Source organism: Megalobrama amblycephala, linkage group LG7, assembly GCF_018812025.1.
Source record: "Megalobrama amblycephala isolate DHTTF-2021 linkage group LG7, ASM1881202v1, whole genome shotgun sequence".
In the NCBI taxonomy this organism is placed as follows: Eukaryota; Metazoa; Chordata; class Actinopteri; order Cypriniformes; family Xenocyprididae; genus Megalobrama; species Megalobrama amblycephala.
The window spans coordinates 781,508-803,138 of NC_063050.1; the positions used below are offsets into that span (position 1 = coordinate 781,508).

General features: G+C 39.4%; 1 long non-coding RNA gene across 2 annotated transcripts; it reads left to right on the plus strand.

Annotated features, from left to right (window-relative positions):
• Positions 1–1,930: 1,930 nt before the first annotated feature.
• On the plus strand, positions 1,931–20,454 carry LOC125271068. 2 transcript variants are annotated; one of them, XR_007185520.1, is made up of 5 exons: positions 1,931–2,063; positions 3,622–3,677; positions 3,805–3,890; positions 3,979–4,091; positions 20,395–20,454. It is a non-coding gene; the product is annotated as an uncharacterized LOC125271068 (long non-coding RNA). The 2 variants fall into 2 exon arrangements; XR_007185519.1 differs by having other exon boundaries at positions 1,945–2,063; positions 3,619–3,677.
• The last annotated feature ends 1,177 nt before the right edge of the window (positions 20,455–21,631 follow it).

Genomic DNA, 21,631 nt, shown 5'->3' on the forward strand with positions numbered 1-21,631 from the left:
TTGCGAAGGCCTATATATGATTTGAAAAATGTATTATTAAAAGTACATATAACATGATATGTTTTTATATCGCGCCGGTAAACTCAGCTTTCCAGAGTCGCGGCAGCAGCTGTTTCTATGCAGCGTGCGTCACCGTCCATGAGTCGCGCTTATAATAGCCTATGTGTGCCGGTTTGTTTTAATTTTTACTGTGATTAGCCTATTTATTCTACAGTAACAATTCATTCTATGTAGTCACCTATGTGTAAACAATTTAAAAAAATGAAGTAGGCTAATGACAATGAAATTAAATCGAGCTTTGGTTCAGTATTGTGTCCTTCCCCCACACCAATATGACAGTAACTCTCCAAACAAGCAAATGCCCCCCATGTTATTCCCGATATGATCCGTCAGCTCCAGTCCTCTGATTTGGAGCGGTAAAGGCCCAGGTATACTTTTCCCACGTTCCCCTCCGTCTCGCTCACAGTTGAGCGCGCAAATCTTTCTAAGATACTCCTTTGCTCATGAGCGCGCGGGCCTTTCAACTTTGCCCATGAGCTCGGAAAGACGCGTTCGGATGCACGCACACGTGCACCGTCCATGGTCATAAAAATTCGGCTGCGCGGACACTGTTCAGGGAGTCAAAGCTAGTCCACGGTCTAGTAAATGTTTCTTGCTACAAGAGAGACTCGGACATTGCACTACTAAACACTGAACGGTCTGTGCGTGGATTTGGATAAAAAAGTTCATTGATTTGATGCCGTGTCCGATTGCTGTTTATTCCTTCACAGTGGCATATAGTGGATGGGCATGCAGGGCTATTAAATTATTTTTCTTATTATCATGCTACTTTTATTATTAAATTAATATTGCAATTCATTTGCCCCGCGATAATATCGCATCACCGCATAACAGACGTGCTGCGAGGACAATAAAATATTAGTTAGATAGCTCCTCATTTTTTTCTCACTATGGGCCACAAGAGAAATATAAAGAAAATAAATTAGATTCATCTCTCATCTCTAAGAGAATATGTGCCGTTATTGCAGCGTCGGATGCCAAAAACTCAGTCAGTTTATACTTTGTTTCTGTAGTGAATAATTGACTGGAGTTTGAGACTCTCAAGTTTGCACATTGGTTGTGTGATATCCTGGCTCATCTTCATGGTTTAAAATGGAAATATTTTCAATATTGCATTTTTCTTTATTGCTCGCAAAATGATGGACACTGATTTACATATCATCCACATCATTTCCCGTGATAATAAAATGAAGTGAGTAAATAAACAACAAGCTATATATATGACAAAAAACAGAGGTCCACCCTATTTCACCAAGGTCCACCCACTTGAAGATTTCTGGCCTCGCCACTGCGTCGTGGTAAAGTTCCTTTTTTTTTTTTTTAAGAATCTTGGCTAACGTTCCAGAAACGTCGCGGGCACGTCCTCAAAAGACGTCGCTGGTTAATCCCACGGAGAACGTTGTAGCGACGTGGTCCATAGGTCTCCTGATAACTTTCCGGATATGTAATTTTTTGTGTTCAAAATTTACAAAAATTATACAATGGGAATGTACAACACGAATACATTTTCCAAACCGTGTTTTTGATGTACCTTGAATCATTATGGAGGTACACCTAGAATAAGTGTTATATTCAGACTATTTTAGACCAGTCTAGTAGGAACCGCTGCGGAGTAGCACAAATACCTGCGTGACTCGTCATAGACCAGTGTTTCCCATACATTGACTAGACTGTGGTGGCCCGCCACATTCTAATTTGTCCCGCCACAGTCTCCAAATGAAACGGAAATAGGTTTGTCGCGATATTTAAATTACCGTCTGATAATTGCGCTCTTTTATATGGCAAAAGTGGGAGTCATAGAGCAAAATAAGAAGACTAGCACCAATTAAGGTTTCGTGCACTATATTCAAAGTCACCTGAAGCCATTCCATAGCTTCATGTGAGGGACAGAAGGATATGTACATCGATAAGTTCACGGTCAGAAACTCGTCTTCCCTCTGCTACAGCTGTCAATCATTCAGCACTCAAACTGCGCGTCGCGTTCGGTAATGACAGTCAGCACGGTAAAACTCCAAAATATATATTCCTATTATTATACTTGATATGTAGATAAAGGGCTGTGGATTTGCATAAAACGACTTTATCTTGCTGGAGTTTATTGCTGTTTCTGAACGATGTCATCATACTGGCTACAGGATGTCTGTTAGATCGCACAACACAAGGACTATGAATTCGCGTCACACGCACGATAACTGGAATTTTAAAAAGTGAGAAGAAACATATGATTAATAAACAGATATACACAGGCGAACCTCTTTGTGCCGTGAACTTTTCAATGCGCAGCGTAACTGCGTGCTCTGACTCGATATTGATTCAAGCACATCATTCTGCACCCGGGATGTGCATTAGCGGTTTTTTGCTGCTGTTTTGAGGCGTTTCATATTATCATGGTTTTGCATACTGAAAGATTATTAATAGCCTATTTTGTTCTGTCGTATCTATCATATCTTGTTGCCCCATTGAAAGGCTGCACAATACATTTAAAATGAGCGTCTTTTAATCTTACATTACATATAATTATTTACATATAAATCTAATATAAATCGTTTTTTCATTTCATAAGAATAAAAATAGTAATTTTAAACTTTTTATTAACCTTTTGATTTATAAAATTATTGTGCAAAGTTTTTTTTTTTTTCTTTTTTCTTTTTCCCAAGAATTAGGCTAGCATACTTTTTGCTGCTAAATTATATACTCACCTAGTTTACCTATTTATTTATTTATTGGTCAGCTTATGATTATATATTTTTTTTCATTTGTTATTTTTCTCTATAATGAAGTAGTGTGTTTAGTGCATTCTGAGTGAGTGACCATTAGTTCCACAAATACAGATGCAGGCTCCCACTAATAAATTAATTCAACAAAGGTAACCTCTTTTGCTACATATTTTAATGGTTTAAATGTGTACTCTACATGTTTGACCACTTATGAACTATCATTTAGCCTACTACATGTTGTGTACGTGACTAATGTGTTCTACCATCACCAATAAATAAATTACTATTAGAGCACAAAATTGTTTACAAGAGAACAAATTTCTTCATTGATCTAGTCACTTAATTTTGCTCTCAGAATGCACCAGATTCATGCATTTAAATTTAAAATTTACAAAATTCTCACTGTCCCCGTGAGGCAGTCTGAGGTAACGTAACGTTAACGTTAAAATCTGAGACGCAGTTTTATATTTTTATTTTAGTTATTTTAAGTGTAACGTTCACTGTTTAATGCTATAAACGGCAGAATAATCACTTATATTCGTTAAACAGCAACTGTAGTAGAGTGTTTGTTTATTTTAGACCCTGCCTGGCCTCCCTGAAGCTCATATGAACCATATTGAAAATTCAATAAAATCTGTGTAAAACAGTTTATCAGACATGGTTAATTACTTCACGATTTGTTTACTTAAATTCTTTGTAATGACAGCCAATGAACCAGCCAAATCCATGATTTAGAGTTGTTTATAACAAAATATTCTCGTTTGTCGCAACTTACTGGTTTAACGTGAACGTTATGTGTGAGTCTATTCATTCCAATAAATCTAACATACTTTATTTTCAGCAGCTGGAGGAGAGACAGCCTGTGCAGCAACAACAAGACAACAATGATTATAAGCAGGGGTGGGTATTAAATTAGTTTCTGACTTGTTCAGTACCAATAGATATAAGGTCCTGCTGGTGCTGCTATCGGTATGTATGTAACGTTCAGTCATTAATTACCCTTTATATGCAACCTCATATCATTCAGATAATCTCCAGGTGTTCTGCACGGGTCCAGGATCAAGAGATCATTCATCATGCAGACCCTGCTCCAGGAGAAGCAGCGTATCCTGGGTGAACAACTATGCCTCATTTTTCCAATATCACTTAGGTAAGACTAAATGGATTTAAAGTGATTTCAATCATGGGTCATTTGTTTCAGGTCTGCTTGATCATTTTGTTGTCCTGGATGTGAGAACATGGTCAAAAGGTGTGTCAATCAGCATTCAGCCATAAAAGCAGCCTTCTCGTTAAAAGGCTCCGGAGGACAAACAGGTAATTCACAGGGTTGAATTTCACAATTCAATTACTCACAGAGACAAGATGTTAATAATACTGAATTTGAGGGGTCAGCAATTTTACCATTATACATTTACACTTTTTATTTAATTCAGAATAAAATCATTCCACATGCTTTACACTTTCAAATTTCAGTTTTTAATCTGATCAAGTGTTTACATGTCCTATCGAACAGATTAGAAAAGGTTTAAACCACCCCTTACAATCAGAATGAAATTTTAAAATCTGGTTTGGCAAATTTATTCTGAATGACGTGGTTGCATTTGACTTAAAGGGATAGTTCACCCAAAAATGAAAATTCTGTCATCATTTACTCACCCTCAGCTTGTTCCAAAGCTGTATAAATTTCTTCTGTTAAAAACCACCATTGACTTCCATAGTTTTTTTTTTTCTACTATGGAAGTCAATGTTGGCCCAAAGCAGCCTGGTAACAAACTTTCTTTAAAATATCTTATTTTATATAGCTTTGGAACAAGCTGAGGGTGAGTAAATGATGATAGAATTTTCATTTTTCAGTGAACTATCCCTTTAATTCGACTGTGCAACTAGTCCGATTACAAATTAATTATTAGGGTCCATGTAAATGCAGCTATTGTATAGTCCCAAATTATACACAATCACATCACATAGGCTGCTTGGCAACCCTATAAACTTTTTTAAATCTGAAGCTATAGCAGCAACATTAGCTGTGTTTACATGAGTACTAATAATCAGACTTCAATCAGACTAGTAGCACAGATGGAATAAAAAGTCACATGTAACCACATTAGTTGAAATGAATTGGCCGGGTCCAATTGACATTTCATTCGGATTGAAAGGGCATGATTAAAGCTTTTTTAAAATCTGTTCAATACTATCAAATACAATCCAAAATCTCCTTCCTCTCATCATCTCATCCGCAAGCTTCTTGTTTTGGGCATTGAAAGGGGCATTTTTACTGCTTGATAAATATAAACAGCATGGCACAAAGTTTAATGTGCTCATCGTCTCCTAATTAGGACCCATAATAGATAAATGTTAAGTCTGTTTTTAAAACAAAGAAAAGCTGTGTAGTGCAGTCGTTCAGTGTACCAACTGCTTTGACATGATTATCGGGTTAACTAACTTGTATGCAAGGGCTCACAAACTACTGAGTGTTCGAACTTACAAAGTGTACGCCTGCCTAAAGTGTTAGTTCACACAAAAATGAAAAAAAATGACTCACCCTTATGTCATTCCGAACATGCAAGGATGTGTTATTCATCTTCGAAACATAAGTGAACATACAGTAGTCAACATTTGAAGTGGACCAAAAAAGTTAATCAAAATTGTCTTAAGAACTAAGTTGTCCTAAGAGGAAGGTTTTAGGAGAACTTTGATGAAAAGTTTTGATCCACTTCAAATGTTGACTACTATATTTTAATGAAATCTGAGAGTTATCTCCCTTAATTTACAGACCATGCAACTAACACTTTGACACTTCAAAAAGTTCATAAAGAGATTGTAAAACTGATCCATATGAATGGAGCAGTTTAGTCCAAATTTTCTGAAGAGACTTGTTCGTTAATGCAATTTACAGTTTGAGTTTAGACTTTTCGAGTTCGTGATCGAGTTCATTCAGAAAATTTAGACTAAACCTCTCAATTCATTAGATTAGATTTACGATCTGTATGAACTTTTGTTTTAAACATCAAAGTGGCAGTTGTGTAGACTGTCAATGGAGGGACAGAAAGCTCTCAGATTTCATTAAATTATCTTTAGTTGTGTTTTGAAGATGAACGAAAGTTTTAATAGGTTTGGAATGACATGAATTCATGTCATGATAAAAACAAATAATGTTGTAACTTACAATATATACATGATATTTTAATGATTTCAAAATACTATCAAAAATTTAAAAAAAACTTCATAATCGCAATTCATTTAGGCTACATGAAATATGCCCTTACTGTATTTTTTCTTAAAATATTTTTTTCGTGCTTTCGTGTACAGAAAGATGTATTTTTTGAGGAGGCTGCAACAACAACTAAAGCCAGGGACACACTTAACGACTGTAAGGCCGATTATAAATGTAATTTGATACTTTCAACTGATCTTGCCCAAACACGTAGAGTCAGAGCCAGTTGTGTTCAGTCTGTTTATAATCTGTAAGTATTTAAATCCACTTCAGTCGAAAGAAACAGTTTTTAAGTGTTTATTAAGTTGATTTCAGTCTTAGAATGTTTCTTCTAGTCGTTCGGTGTGTCCCCAGCTTGAAGGAGTCAGCAGTGAGGGAAGTAATCGTTAAAATGTAAGTTCTTTGAGAATTTGTGCACTGTTTATTATCTAAATGTAATAATGAGCACTGCCAGTCAAAGATATTGAGATTTGTAAGATGTTGCAAAATTTAATTTATTCCTTTGACGGAAAAGTTTCGGCATCATTTTTCTAGTCTTCAGTGCCACTTGATCCTTGATCATTCTAATATGCTGAATTGATGCTCGGATATTTCTTTTAAAATGTGCTGCTTCATATTTTTGTGTTCTTGAGCATCAAATCATCATATTAGAATGATTTCTGAAGGATCATGTGACACTGAAGACTGGAGTAATGATGCTGAAAATTCAGCTTTGATCACAGGAATAACTTACTTTTAAAAATAGATTAAAATAGAAAAAATACTACATGTATTTTTGGGTGGGCCAAACTATTATTTGAAGAGATGCTAAAAATCTCTATATTGTTCTTTATACATATCTTTTACTCTTTATGAATGTCATCTTCTGGATTTTTTTTAGCTTTTGAGAAGCTCAAGGACTGTAGATCTTTGGTAATTGTGATATTGTCTGGCAGTAAAAGCAGTATTAAAGCAAATTACCTCAGTATATTTGTAGCAGCTGCCTCATACAGGACACTTAGGAAATAGTTTAAAATATATTTTTTGCAAATAAAGTAATAAAATATCTGCTGAATCTTTTTTCATATCTTTGTCATTTTTGTGCCAAATTATGGATAGTAGTAATCATAAGAGTATCTATAAATATAATTGATAAAATCATTATTTAACTATACCCATCTAATGATAAAACACTTATCATTAGATGGAATAAAACATTAAATTAAAAGAATAAAACATATTAATCACTGGTTACATTTATTTATTAATTGTATTGTTTTATCTATGAATGTGTTCAATTTATGAATTCATGTGTTCAATTTTCTGTACTCATTACTTAATAACACTTTACATGGTTAAAACATGGTTACATGATAATGTTCAAATATAATGGCTTAGTAATTGTACAAAGTAACAATGCTGATGATTTCATGGATGCAGTGTGTTTCTAGCCATTTTCTCTCAGAATTTAATGAGGGTTTCTATTGGTTTCCACTACATATTTTGATCTGCAAATGTATTAACCAAAGCAATACAATTCCATATAACAATTAGAATTTATAAGGTTTTATAGCAGACAATGAAGTGTTTATCAGTTCTGCATGGATTTCAAGGTCATGGACGGAGCACATCTCCATTCCCCGGAGTAAAGGTGAGAAGCAGAGTTAAGATAAAGGTCGAGATGATATTTTGGTCTTTAGGACGTACCTGTTACGTTCCAGCAACGTACCACTAAAACGTCGCCACAACGAATATGGGAATCACAAAGATACGCCGCTGGAACGTTATTCGGGACGTCGTTGCGACTAATATGAGCCGATCCGGTTACGTTTTTACAACGTGCCAGTTTGGTAGTTGAGACGTTACTGTCACGTTCCAGCAACGTACCGCTATAACGTCGCCATGACGAATATGGGAATCACAAAGTTACGTCCCTAGAACGTTATTTGGAACGTCGCTGCGACTAATATGAGCCGATCCGGTTACGTTTTTACAACGTGCCAGTTTGGTAGTTGAGACGTTACTGTCACGTTCCAGCGACGTACCGCTATAACGTCGCCACGGCGAATATGGGAATCACAAAGTTACGTCCCTAGAACGTTATTTGGAACGTCGCTGCGACTAATATGAGCCGATACGGTTACGTTTTTACAACGTGCCAGTTTGGTCGTTAAGACGTACTCCTCACGTTACAGAGACATACCACTATAACGTCGCCATGACGAATATGGGAATCACAAAGTTATGTCCCTAGAACGTTATTTGGTACGTCGCTACAACGAATATGGTCCGGTCCAGTGACGTCATCACAACGTAACTGTGTTAGCTGGGTTCTTACACACATATTACTAGACTGACCTAATTAAAACAATGATTACAAGAGAAAGAAAATGCATACGGGAATACAAACATATAATGCAACGAATCCAACATGTTAGTAATCACATCATAGCATGTGTTATTCTGGATATAGTTAATACTTTAAATGATCGACAATTGTCCTTTTGAGATTCAAGATTGAGTCCTTAAGCAGAGTTTAAACAGTGACCGGAGTCACAAGTGACCGGGTCAAAAGGGATTCCTAATCAGGGGATGTCTGTGTGGATCCGTTGTGCTTTTAGGTCCATTAATTAATGTTTCCTGTTCCATCCGATAATACAAGAGGGTTTTGTGAGAGAATCAATAGATTTAACATGATAGGTTTTGATTAGTATTATCAAACATGTGAAGTTTGGGGCAGATTGGACATTGTTTGCCTGAGTTACAACAACTTCCTGTTTTGTGGCATTAATCGCATACTTTAGCACTTAGCCAAGTGTTGCATGATTTAATGCGTTTCTAACATGTTTGGTACTTCATGGCATTTTTAAATGTGTTTCTGGGAGTGAATTATAGTGCAAAGCATGCCATTTCCTGTTGCCAGCAGGTGACGCTATGACTAAATGAATATTGGCATATAGAGGCCAGGACTCTTATCAAACATGTGAAGTTTGGGGCATTGTATGACATTGTATGCCTGAGTTACAATCAGACATTGTATGCATGAGTTACAACAGCTTTCTCTTTCATGGCGAAACATCAGACTTTTCCAGGCCACCACGGTCACGCCCTTCAGCGAAAACTTAAGATCTTTGCAATTTAACATCGCTAAGGCCTTAAGACTAGACTGACCAAATATGATGTTGTTCTGGTTAAATCTCTATGACGAGTAAATCACAGTGTAAAACGTCATTTCCAGTTGCCCGCAGGTGACGCTATGACTGTAAGTGAATATTGCCTTGTAGATGTCTTCAGGCCAGGACTCTAATAAAACGTGAAGTTTGGGGCAGATTGGACATTGTATGTCCAAGTTACAACAACTTCCTTTTTCATGGCGAAACATCGAACTTTGTCAGGCGGCCACGGACACACCCTTCAGCGAAAACTCAAGATCTTCACAATTTAACGTTGCAAAGGCCTTTAGATTAGACTGACCAAATATGATGTTGATCTGATTAAAGCTCTAGGAGGAGTTTGTCAAAGAACAACATCTGGAAATGGCAAAAACTGCAAAAATTTTGCAGAGAAAATTCAAAATATCTCAATTCCTGTTGGGTTTTCAGATTTTGCACCGAGGGACTTTTTTGTTGGTATTGGACTGTTACATGTGTCTACTGAATTTCATACCTGTATGTGAAAGGTAGCGCAAAGGACGCTTAATTGAAATTTTGTAGGTGGCGCTATCAAGCCATTTTGCCACACCTAGTTCTGTAACCCATATCAGATGTAAATTTTCACCACTTCTGACGCGTGTGCAAAGTTTTATGAGTTTGAGAGCATGTTTAGGCCCTCAAAATTGCGATTCATTTTGGAGAAGAAGAAGAATTGACTAAGCAATTACAATAGGGTCCTCACACCATCGGTGCTTGGGCCCTAATAAACAGCTTTTCATGCAGGTCTAACAGTGGTTTCCAGCTACAGAAATTTAATAAAGGCTAATATATCACTGCATAGTATTTATATCCTTTTTAAAGTTCAAGATGCAGACAGCAGCTGGATTATTAGGATGCTGTCACTTTAAGACAGAATGCACAAACGGATAATGTATTTTCTTTCTCAGCTGAAGACATAACCGACGATGTTTACTAGGATACTCACTGAGACGGGCATTTTTTTTTTTTTTTTTGGATCAATTTTTTATTATTGATTATTGTATAGATAGCGTCACATACAGTTGTCCATAGTTTTCTTCAGAATAAAACATAAACAAGGAGGTGACCCTCTGAACCCCTCCCCATTCCAGCGGTCCCCAAGGTCCAGGCCATTAATCATTGACATAAAATTGCAATCAAAACAAAATAAAATTCACATATACACCTGCGTAATAAAATAAAATAAAAATAACAATAATAAAACAAAACAGATATAGTCTGCAATATGAGAAACTTAGGATAAGTAACATAACATAAAGATCATCAGAGGTTTGAGAGTCCAATCATATCACAAAATTAGATTCTACCATCTTGAAGCTTTTCTGTCAACTCATCTGCCACAGATTCCCAAGCCTCAAGAGTTGAGGCTCTAGCTTTATTTATTCTGGCCGTTGACAGTTCTAACATTACTATATCATGAAACTGAAATAGCCAGTGTCGCACAGATAAAGTATTGGGAAAATATTACCACCCTAGGTAATATGTTCATCTTCACAGTCGAGACTCTAGATTGCAGTGATGCAGGAAGTGTCCTCCACCTGTCAATATCTCTTTTAAGCTTTTGAAAGACTTTATCATAATTAATATGTACAATTTCTTTTAGAGAGGGCCGTATAAATATCCCTAGATACGTTATCTGATTCATAATTGGGATAACTGATGGTGTCTGGGTACTCTGAGCTTTTTTGTTTAAAGGTAGAAGAGATGATTTGGACCGATTGATCCTGTATCCAGAAAATTTCCCAAAACAGTTAAAAATTTCTGGTATGTTTTGGATTGCGTCGAAATCTGAAAAATACAGGAAAATGTCATCTGCGTAGAGAGATATTGCATGTTGGGTATCCTTGATTGAAATGGAACAAATTTGGTCTTGTCTTATTTTTTGTGCTAAAGGTTCGAGAGACAATGCAAATAACATTGGGGCATCCTTGCCTTGTCCCTCTCAAGATATTAAAAGGTTGGGAGTGTAAGCCATTTGTTGCTATAATTGCTGATGGATTAAAATAAATTATTTGCACCATATTAATAAATCTCTCATCAAAACCAATTTTATCTAACACCATCCATAAATAATCCCATTTTAATCTATCGAAAGCTTTATCTGCATCTAAGGATAAAACTGCACAAGGGGAATTTCTATCCTTACTTTCATGAATTACATGTAACAACCGACGTACATTGTCTGCAGCCAAGCGATGTGGGATAAAGCCAGATTGATCGCTATGAACTAATTTACAGATATATTTTTCAAGACGTCAAGTCAAGTCACCTTTATTTATATAGCGCTTTTTACAATGCAGATTGTGTCAAAGCAGCTTTACATTGATAACTGGTACATAATTTGGCTGCACAGCAGCTCTTAAATAATAGTGCCAATGCAGGAAGATCAAAGCACTGTTGAATAAATGTCAAGAATACTATTGAATATCAAATGTCAAGTGTCCCCAACTAAGCAAGCCAAAGGCGACAGCGGCAAGGAACCCAAACTCCATCAGGTGACATTGGGTGGCAAACAAGTGGCAGATAGTTGTTAAAATGGAGAAAAAAAAACCTTGGGAGAAACCAGGCTTAGTTGGGGGGGGCAGTTCTCCTCTGGCGAACAGTGCTTTGTTACAATCAGGTTGCTATCATAAGTCTGATAGGATCGCAACAATCAAAGTCAAATTTCAGTTCCAACCAGTTGAGGATCATATTCAGGGCTTGACATTAACACCCGCCAACCCGCCAAGCGGGTAGATTTCAGCCGTGGCGGGTAAGACAGCCACTCCCACTAGCCACTTTGGCGGGTTGAATATAATTTCAGGTTACAGCCAAATGATCGTCGAAGATCGTTGTAGCACAAAATTACAATCCAATCACGCAATTCGTTATTTACGTGCAGTTAGTGAAGGAGGGATAGGCGGAATTGCGCTGAATGACACACAACAAAAGCGCCCTCTCGCGTGCGCGATCAGTTCTCCTCGGGCCTGAATAGTAAAATACACGTGCACACAGATGTCTAAATGTCCATCGTGTGGAGTATCTTGCGTGAATACAGTCGGTTATGACTTAAGTGGACGTAAACAGGTGGGTAATAACTGGATATGCGTCAGTTACGTCCATGCATTCAGCAGCCCAATTAAATAGGCCTACCTGTCTGTCATTAATGTTATTCAAACAACAAAAGATGTTAAATAAATGTAGGCTATATGTTAAATAAACCTACTGTATCTGAAAAAATATTATTTTTAATGTACTATTGTTTTTGTAATTTGCTTCTTTGTTCTTTTATTTTATTTTTATTATTTTTTTTGTGTTATTCTACTATCACCCTCTTCCCTTTTTCTATAGGATTACAGTAGTTCTAGAAACTGTTGTTTCCTTAATGAGGCATAATGAGTTATAGGTTATTACTACGCTAACACCTAGCTCTCAGCTACCCCTCCTCACTCCTTAGTGCTGAGTACATGAAGTACGGCCACCGTCCAGTGCACTTGGGGCTCCGGAAAGGACTAGAAACTCTTCCCGTTGTTTCTTCTCCTTTCGACCTCAAGGCATCTGGTCTTTCTCTGTTAGTCTAGAGATTAGGTCATCACTTGAACCAGTGACACCTGCTTAACCATATCTCCTAGCAAGACTAAATGGGTAAAAAACCTCTTTCCTTCCTTTCCCTTTTCTTATTTCATTTTTTTTCTCTCTCTCTCTCTCTACCAGTTTGTTCTATTCATTTACCTTATGGTGATAATTTCTGGAAAGGAATCATCTGTACTCTGATTAATAGTTTAATGATGTGTACCAGCCCCGTCATCAGTCAACACAGCTTACAGCTGTCATCCAAGATAGTTAAACACCTTAGTCTCATGCTGGCTTCCCCCACTTCAGCTAGCCACTTCCTATATGGCCCACATAGCTGTACGAACTTGCATTTGCCTGTGCTATCTCTTTCTCTCATGTCCCCATAAGTGTGCCTGTCTGCCCAGTACATCCAGCCCTGCCATCCAGGACCCCCTGGAGACCCAGCGGAACAATGTGATGGTTGCCCTTCAGCTAAAGCAGTCAACAACCTGCAACAGCAGAGTAAGGGACAGCGAGATCGGCAGCACCAGCAGACACTTGACACCTGACCTGAGCCAAAAGGAGCTTCAATTTCTCCTTAGCCCATGCTCATACGGGCTTCCAACAGGAGGTAATTGAACGAACGCTGCAAGTCACTGAGTTCCACAGAGAACCAACCCACTCAGCATGAGAAGGCACAGGACAGATGCAAGAACCATGACAGAGCAGAGCAATTGAGGGAGGTCACCAGTCTTCAGGAGGCTCTGACAGCTGTTGAACTTCGCCAGTCAAAGAACGTAAAGAACTGTTTGTATTTAAAGAGACACTAAAGCGCATGCAGAGCTGAAATCCAAACACTGACTCGGCAATGCACCAGTGTGGGAGACGAACTTGTGGTGGTCCAAAAAGAACTGAAACAGTCCTACCAACTGCAAATGGACCACACCAAGCACCAGCTCCCCCAGCCTTATACAAAGGGGGGAGGGGCCAGAGCCTGCAGCCTAGGATACCACAGCGCTCATGCCAACATATGAGACCTTCCTTTTTGCCCGAAGCCCCTGACTGGCGTGACCCACCAAGACAGGCTCTCTGTTCTTGATCCCACCAGATTCACTATGAGTTTTGACTTAACAGCCAGAAAAACTCCAATTAGACTATCAGCAGTTGAAGCCAGTCTGCATAAAGGATTTCTCAGACCCAGAAGCCTGAATGCAGATTGAGTGCTGCCCCCGACACCAAGCAGGGCAGATCTGAAAGTCCCAAGGCTACTGCCACCGACTCAGACAAACCTGGAATGAATGGAGGACACCAACAGGACCTTTGCCTCCTACAACGGCTAGTCACCCCTTTGGACAGCACAACCTGCCCTCACACAGTGCCACTCCTGTGACCTGACACAGAAGGCCTGTAACACACAAGGCCCCTCAGCAGGGGGTTCTCAAGACCCCAATGACTTTGAACGGCAAACACAGTGCCTTCCACATAGCTTTTACAAAGGTTCCTAGTTAGCATAATGCATAAAGCACACGGTACACTGATTTCCATGACAACGACTTGTCAAAGGAAATAGTAACTCCAGCTACGGCACTATGACACTAGATTTAACTGGTTAAGTTAGCACGGCGTAACGCCACTTGCTTAAACCCCCGTCCAACTAAAAGAGTGTTTAATAATGTATAGCTCCGAAATGACATTTGACACAACGTTCGATTCGCATGTAGATCGGTGGGTCTGGCTCGCTAGATTCAGATAAAACCATAGCTTGAATTAACACCTCTGCTGTAACAGAGAGAGTCTTGCCACATTTGAATAAGTCAAATGGTATCAGTGTAAATTAATCTGATTTTAGCGAAGAAAACCTAATTTCAGTATTAGAGCGTAAGCCTGTTCTGACGAAGGAATCTCAGCTCAGCAGCCTGTAAACTGTACCAGTAACTATTCTACTTTAGTTGAAGAAATACCAATTGCAGAATTGCTAAACCTGTTTCTGATGAAAAATCTCAGTACAGTGTTATATGAATGTAGATTTAGATGTCGGCATCCTTTCTACAGAGCAAAGGCCTTAGAAATTATAGTCAGAGAGACTCATTCATCCTAACTTTAGCTGCATCTACAAGCATAACCACCGGGTGATCAATACTATGTTTCATTGGCCAATAGAAACATCAGTATCTATTCACAAGACAAGGTTTCTGCGCGCCTAGACCAGTTTGATTTGCATCAAATCTGGGTAACTACTCTCTAAATTAGTCAAAAGATGTTACAAGTAGAGAGAAGAATTTTACATGAGTAAAATTTACAAACGTCAAACCATACTTGCATCTGACTGAATTTAAGGTTGAATTATTGAAGCATAAGCACTCTTTTTTTTAACTTGATGCGTAACTCGTTTCAAATCCACAGACATTCTTCATGAACTGTAGAATCGCTCTGACATGCACTGCTTCTCATGACAACAACTTGTCAAAGGAAGTACTAACTTGACACCTTGTGACATCATATTGTAACAAACCAGGCTAGGGAGCTAAGCTAATGCAACCTAGCGGCCCTCCAGCTAAGGTGGCTAACTACACTACTATAGTAACAGTTAGCATTATTTACTTGGAGCCTTTAACCACAGCTTGTATGTATGCAGTGGGAAGGGATCTAAACCAAATTCCTTTAACCACATTCCTGGTTTTCTGACCTTTCACTTCCCTTACCTTGAATTCTTCTCAGATAATTTCATCTGTACTTAGGTGCATTTCTCCCTGAACACTGTTCAGCTAAATCTGCAGTTACTAGGGTAATTAAATCTAAATTTAATTACATGTAAACTGTTTAGTTAAAGAAGAATTCTAGGAGTTATTGAGACTTGTCAATAGCACACTAAACTAAACTTCAAAACACAAATGGTTTGGTTCTGAACATGCTGTGGATGTTAATCACTAGTGCTATTGACTATTCCCAATACCAGGTCATTCGGCTGTATTAATCACTTCTTTAAATCTTTGTATTGATTTGTAATCATAATAGCCATCCGCTATTAATTTTTATTAGTATTATTTCTTTCATCTATGTGATTTATTTACATTTTTCCTTTCTCCTCATGTGGTTTAATTTCCCCAATAGGACCACAAGTATCTAGACATACTTTCCTTCTTGATTTTGTTAATTTACAACAGTTGTTTCAATTTTATGAGCCAGTTACAAAAGTAATCTGAACGATTGCTATGGCATAATTTTGAGCACCACTAATGAACACAATCCAATGGGAAGCTCTCCTCCTCCTCTCCCTTTCTCTCTTCCATTCGTTCAGAGGTCGAGCCCGTTGTGAGCCATCAGTACGTTCTGATAAATAATTTGACATTAAGAACCATCTTAAGTCATTTATTAAACCTAGCTTTATACACCTGGCTGCTCACTGTGCCTTTAGCCCTAAATTCTGTTTGATCGTGCAGTAGTCTCTTGCCCTTACTCTCACCACAAGCGTGCCTAAATGTTGCAGATGCTCAGCCTAACTGCCCAGATGGCAGACCGAAAGGCCTGGCTAGGTGTGGTGAGGAACACCCTCCTAACCAGGGCTGCTGATCACTTACAGCATCGGAGCCAAAAGCAACTGGACAAAGATGGAAGAGAAGTAAAGGCAGATGACTCAAACCAGGGGTATGATCACGATGATCTGACTGAAGTCAACTTCTTCCTGGCCCACAACCTCACTGGTTTGAAACAGGAGGTGAACACCCTCCAACTCCAGATCACAGAGACTCACAAGGAGCTAATGAATGCTAAAAGCCACATAGACCAGCTAGAGATGGAGGCTCAGGACAGACCCTGACAGAATAGAGGCACAGAAGAAAATCCACAAAACCTCAAAGGCTCTGACAACTGCTCAGCAACGAGAGCAGCTGGAAAAGGCAGCCAGAGAGGATTTGGTAAAAGAACTCTGTCACAAATAGTCACTGTTAAAAATAGCAAATTCTGAACTCTAGGACAAAGATGACAGGATCAGGACCTGTGAACGTCCTCTGGATGTGTCCAGACCTGGGACTGAAGCTCTGACCCAGCAGCTGGACAACACCAAAGATGAACTTGACATGGCCCAAAGAGAACTGAGACTCTCTTGCCTGCAGCAGAAGAACCTCCCCCAGCCAAGCACAGAGGTACAGAGAGGGGAGCCAAAGCCTTCTGCTTGACACCTCATCAGCCAATTTCCTGAAATCCTCTAAAGCTACAGAAGGAGAAGGATTAATTCAGACAGACCCAGGCACCAGACCTACCACAGGGAGAAGCCATGGATGGAAACATCCTCTTCCTGCAGACACCACATGATCTCCAACAGCAGGTAGCACAAGGGCGACTGGACATGCCTGCATCGAACCTGTAGGAGCTTCTAACGCTAGTAAGGAGCCCCATGAACAGTACTTACTTGAGAAGTACTCAGAAGCACAAGCTTCTGACCACTCATACAAGACAACTCAGACCTGCTCAAGTTGGCGCCGCCACCAGAGCAGAGGGACACAGCAAACTTCAGACTCCTTTGGACTGAGAGCAGAGGTAACAAACGCTTCTGTCATCAACCCTAGGTCAGTCTGAAACACTCTTCACATTACAAATCCCATAAACTCTTCCTGCAGCCACCTGCTTCATGGGTGTCCGAATGACAGGTGACACTGTCATGGCACCTGCAACCTCGACACCTGCTGAGCAAGCTCAAAGACCTGAACCTTGCCACCAGCAAACGTCTCGCCCGCACTAACTGACTTTAGGGTGACAGGTGACACACCGTCAAGGCACTGGATGCCTTGATTCCTGCAGCACCAGCTCAGAGAACTTAGCTTGCCCACGGTCTGCATCAACGACCACCACTCCAGGAGACACATACAACCAGGGCCCATCACAGCCTTCCAACCTTGTGTGTCAGTGATGTGTCTGATCTTTCTGCACCTTCAATGTCGCTCACTGTTGCCATAAGAGAGAAAACAACGAGCGAAAGGGGGAAAATTATGTAATGACTGAGACAAATCAGACACAATTATTTGTTAGTTCACCAATAGTTTTAAGCTCACTCTGGGATTTGACTGTCCCCATCCCCCGGGAAGTTTTCAGTTACAAGTTTATTGCGCTGAGGAATGTGGTTGCCGCATGGAGAGCAGAGAAGAGACACAGAAAATCTGCATCTTCCCTGCATTTTCCACACAGAACACAGACTCTATGGCATTAATGTATAGACAGACTGTGCTATAAATGAATCCTTCTCAGGAAATGGTATCCATTATTACTGTTGTTGTATTGCACTCATTGTATTTACATGTTTGATGATTGTTAAATGTTATGACCTGCACGGTAACTTCAATTATGCCATGTTTGGTGTCTATGCATTCGTGTCGAGCAGATTTAAATGTTTGTTTATGCGGTATGTCCATACCTGCACAACACATAAGTGTTATAAGGATCTTTAATAGTCTTTAAAGCTCAACCAGTTTAATCTTGCTCGGTCATAAAAGCCCCACCAAGGGGAGGTGTGTGTCACCCGGAAATACAACGACCTCATTGGCCCCCATCATTCCTAAGAGGTTGGCTTTGACCAGAGGTTAAAAACGATTGAACAGGGCCACTCCTTCTCTTTTTCTCCTTGCTTCTGAACGACCGAATCGATCTCCTTGCGGCCGGCCTAGGCCAGGCCTGCAAGGCCTGTAGGCCTCGGCCTACAAATGAGCCATGTGCTCCTCATCCAACATGGAAAAGACTGGCAATAACTTCGGACTGAATCACCCAAGATCTCTCCTCAGATGGCAGAGCCGATGCTCCTCAGCCTAAGGGCATCTTGCAAGTATCGTACATTTTAACACTAAACAGCGAGTTAGTATTAATTTGTAAGACTTACCTTGCTATTGCTGAAGAAACTGATGATTCCTTTCCAGATTGCCTTTGACATTTCATGTAGCTCTAGTAACAGCATCTCATCCGGTTCAACTCTATCATTACTCATTCTGACTTGCGTGTGTGTGTGTGTGTGTGTGTGTGTGTGACCCTTTATGTATGTTATGTTATGTGTTTGTTAGTTTAGTTATGTGTTTGTGAGTTAGTTAATAAAGATTGTGCACAATACACGTTTGGTTCTGACTCCGTCTGCTAATGAATTGCCTCTTAAGTGATAGATCCGGACTACGTGCTCTGAGTAGTACAGTACAATAAGAAATATTATTTTTCCATAACTTGGAAATTGACATTTCTTAGAATTAATAAACAATCAACACTGAGCGTTCACTGGACGAACAGGTTAACTGATTGTAATGTTAATTTTAATGTAGCTACGTCCAGTTAATCTGATTAACGAATTTGCACATTCATAATTAATCATAATTAACACTCTGAGGTCTGAGGGTATCGCCGGCGATACCACCGTGGTTTTTTTCTTATCAGTGTGAAAGAGACTCAAAATACTCTGTCAATGTTGCACATACAATTAAGAGTTATACACCATTTTAATCTGTGGAATATCTTCTTTCATTTGTGTACACTCAGAGTAAAAACAAAATGTTGTGCTTTTTGTAAAATAAAGAAAACTAACATGATGCGTGATCTCTCATCTCCCTCTGAACGAAGTCCAATCTGATAGTTCTCAGAAAATGAACTGTAACTTAGTGAATACTAATCACAGAAAAATTAAACTTATGTCTAAAAAAACGTTAAGATGTCAGGTTTTAAAACATATAAGTCAAATCGAAAACAAACCTTCTGTGTTTATGTAATCGGTATGAAAAGAGAGCCATGTCAGAAGTCTGTGATTCAGCTCATTTTCCGCTAATGCGGCCACGCCCACGGAGCCAGCGCTATTCAGACGCAAATTCAGAGGCAATACATGCATTCGTCATCTCAATCGTGTATTTATTGTCTTGAAAAGTGTTTTGAATAGCCATATTTAGCGATCTCTTGCCTCTGTTAGTTCCTTGATTGTCACATGATATGCCTCTTCTTTTACTGAGGTATTTGTGGACAAAAGGGGCAGAGCGCCCTCCGGCTGAAGTATGAATTAAAAACACAGCATCCAGCGCTCATAATGATGACAATAAATATAGAATAATAAATATTACTCCTCTGTATAGAAAATTGATATAAACATATGAGAATCCATCAATATTTCTCCAAATGTGTATGCTTTTAAGCATATTAAGAAATTATGGTCAATATAAGATTTTAAGAGTCAAAATGTGAAGCTTGAGTCTTAGATCTTTTTAATGATGTATAGTTTGTCAACTGCACATCAACATTTAGGCTCTATAATATAACAAATATAGTAGCCTATATGAAATGCCCTAGACGTAGGAATGTTCAGACGCGTTGCATCACAGAAATACATTATATTTTAAAGTATATTAAAATAATATATTATGCAGGCAGCAGGCAGGCAGGGCTCAACGCTGCTGCCTGCTGTCTGACCTACGTTTGGAGCTTCGTGGAGTTTATCCTAAATCCTTCTCTTTATTCCTATTCACATAATATAACTTTCTTATTTTTCACTAGATTACCTATTGCATAGTATTACTAAACGGAACGATTTATTACTAGTTATCTACCAGCGTAATCACCTAGTGTTAGCCATAGCCCGCTAGCCTGCTAGCTACCGTCTACTTTCTTTTTTCCTCTAAACCAACCTTCCTTGTCGATTTAATGGCGGATTTATCCGATGTATGTTATTCTGATCTGTCCTCGCCAGATCGGGAAGCTGTGGAGACGTTGCTGCCCGGCATTCATCGATCCACCGCGAGGTACAGCGTCCCGCACATCACCCTTGCCCCAGGCACCGGCAAGCGACCGAGACATCCAGCCAGCGAGTCCCGTGTGCGTTGCAGTTTTTCGGACGGCGTTCATCAAACACACGGTCAGTCATGTCCGACGATTATCATGTGTATTAAATGTAACATGTACAGCTTAGCTCTTTCTGTCAGCAGTGAGACTTACACATGTGATAAATGCAGGGATATTGTCAGGCTGACAGAGAGAATCTCAGAATTAGAGACACGCATCCAAACTTTAATTGAGGATAGTGAGAATGAAAGGGCCTTAGATACTGCTTTGGATGCGACTAGCCTAGTAAACACTGCACATTCGGTTCCGGTTGTAGAAGCCACGCAGCAGGCTAACTGGGTGACTGTGAGGCGGCATAGTGGCAAGAACAAACACCACTCTTCCGTTCCGATTAGAACATCAAACAGGTTCTCCCCACTCAGTGACGCACCCACTGAGAATCCTGTTGAAAGTGCCCTAGTTATTGGCGATTCTATTACACGGAACGTGAAAATAGAGACACCAGCCACCATAGTCACATGTTTGCCGGGGCCAGAGCACCTGACATCAAAGCAAATTTAAAAGTGCTGGCTAATGCTAAACGTAAATATTCTAAAATCATTATCCACGTCGGCACAAATGATGTTCGACTTCGCCAGTCGGAGATCACTAAAACTAACATTAAAGAGGTGTGTGAACTCGCAAATTCAATGTCAGCAGAAGTAATTTGTTCTGGCCCTCTTCCTGTTCGTCGGAGTGATGAGATAGTTAGCAGGTTATCATCACTCAATGGCTGGCTGTCTAAGTGGTGTCCGCAGAATAATATAGGTTTCATAGACAATTGGAAAAGCTTTTGGGGCAGACCTGATCTGTTGAAAAGAGATGGTATTCATCCCTCCCGGGATGGTGCTGCTCTTCTATCTAGAAATTTGGCAAATAGTCTTAGAGCTAAACCATGACAAACCAGGGCCCAGATCAGGACGCAGACAAACTGGCTAAACCGACCGTCTGCTAGCCGCCTCACGTCACAGAACTCAGATAATTCACAGCACATAGAAACTCTTTCACCTAGATATTATCACATAGAGACTGTGTCTGTACCTCGAACTAGTAAATACAAAAAACTTCCGAAACCTTTTAAGGGTAAAAATTTAATTGATGTTCAA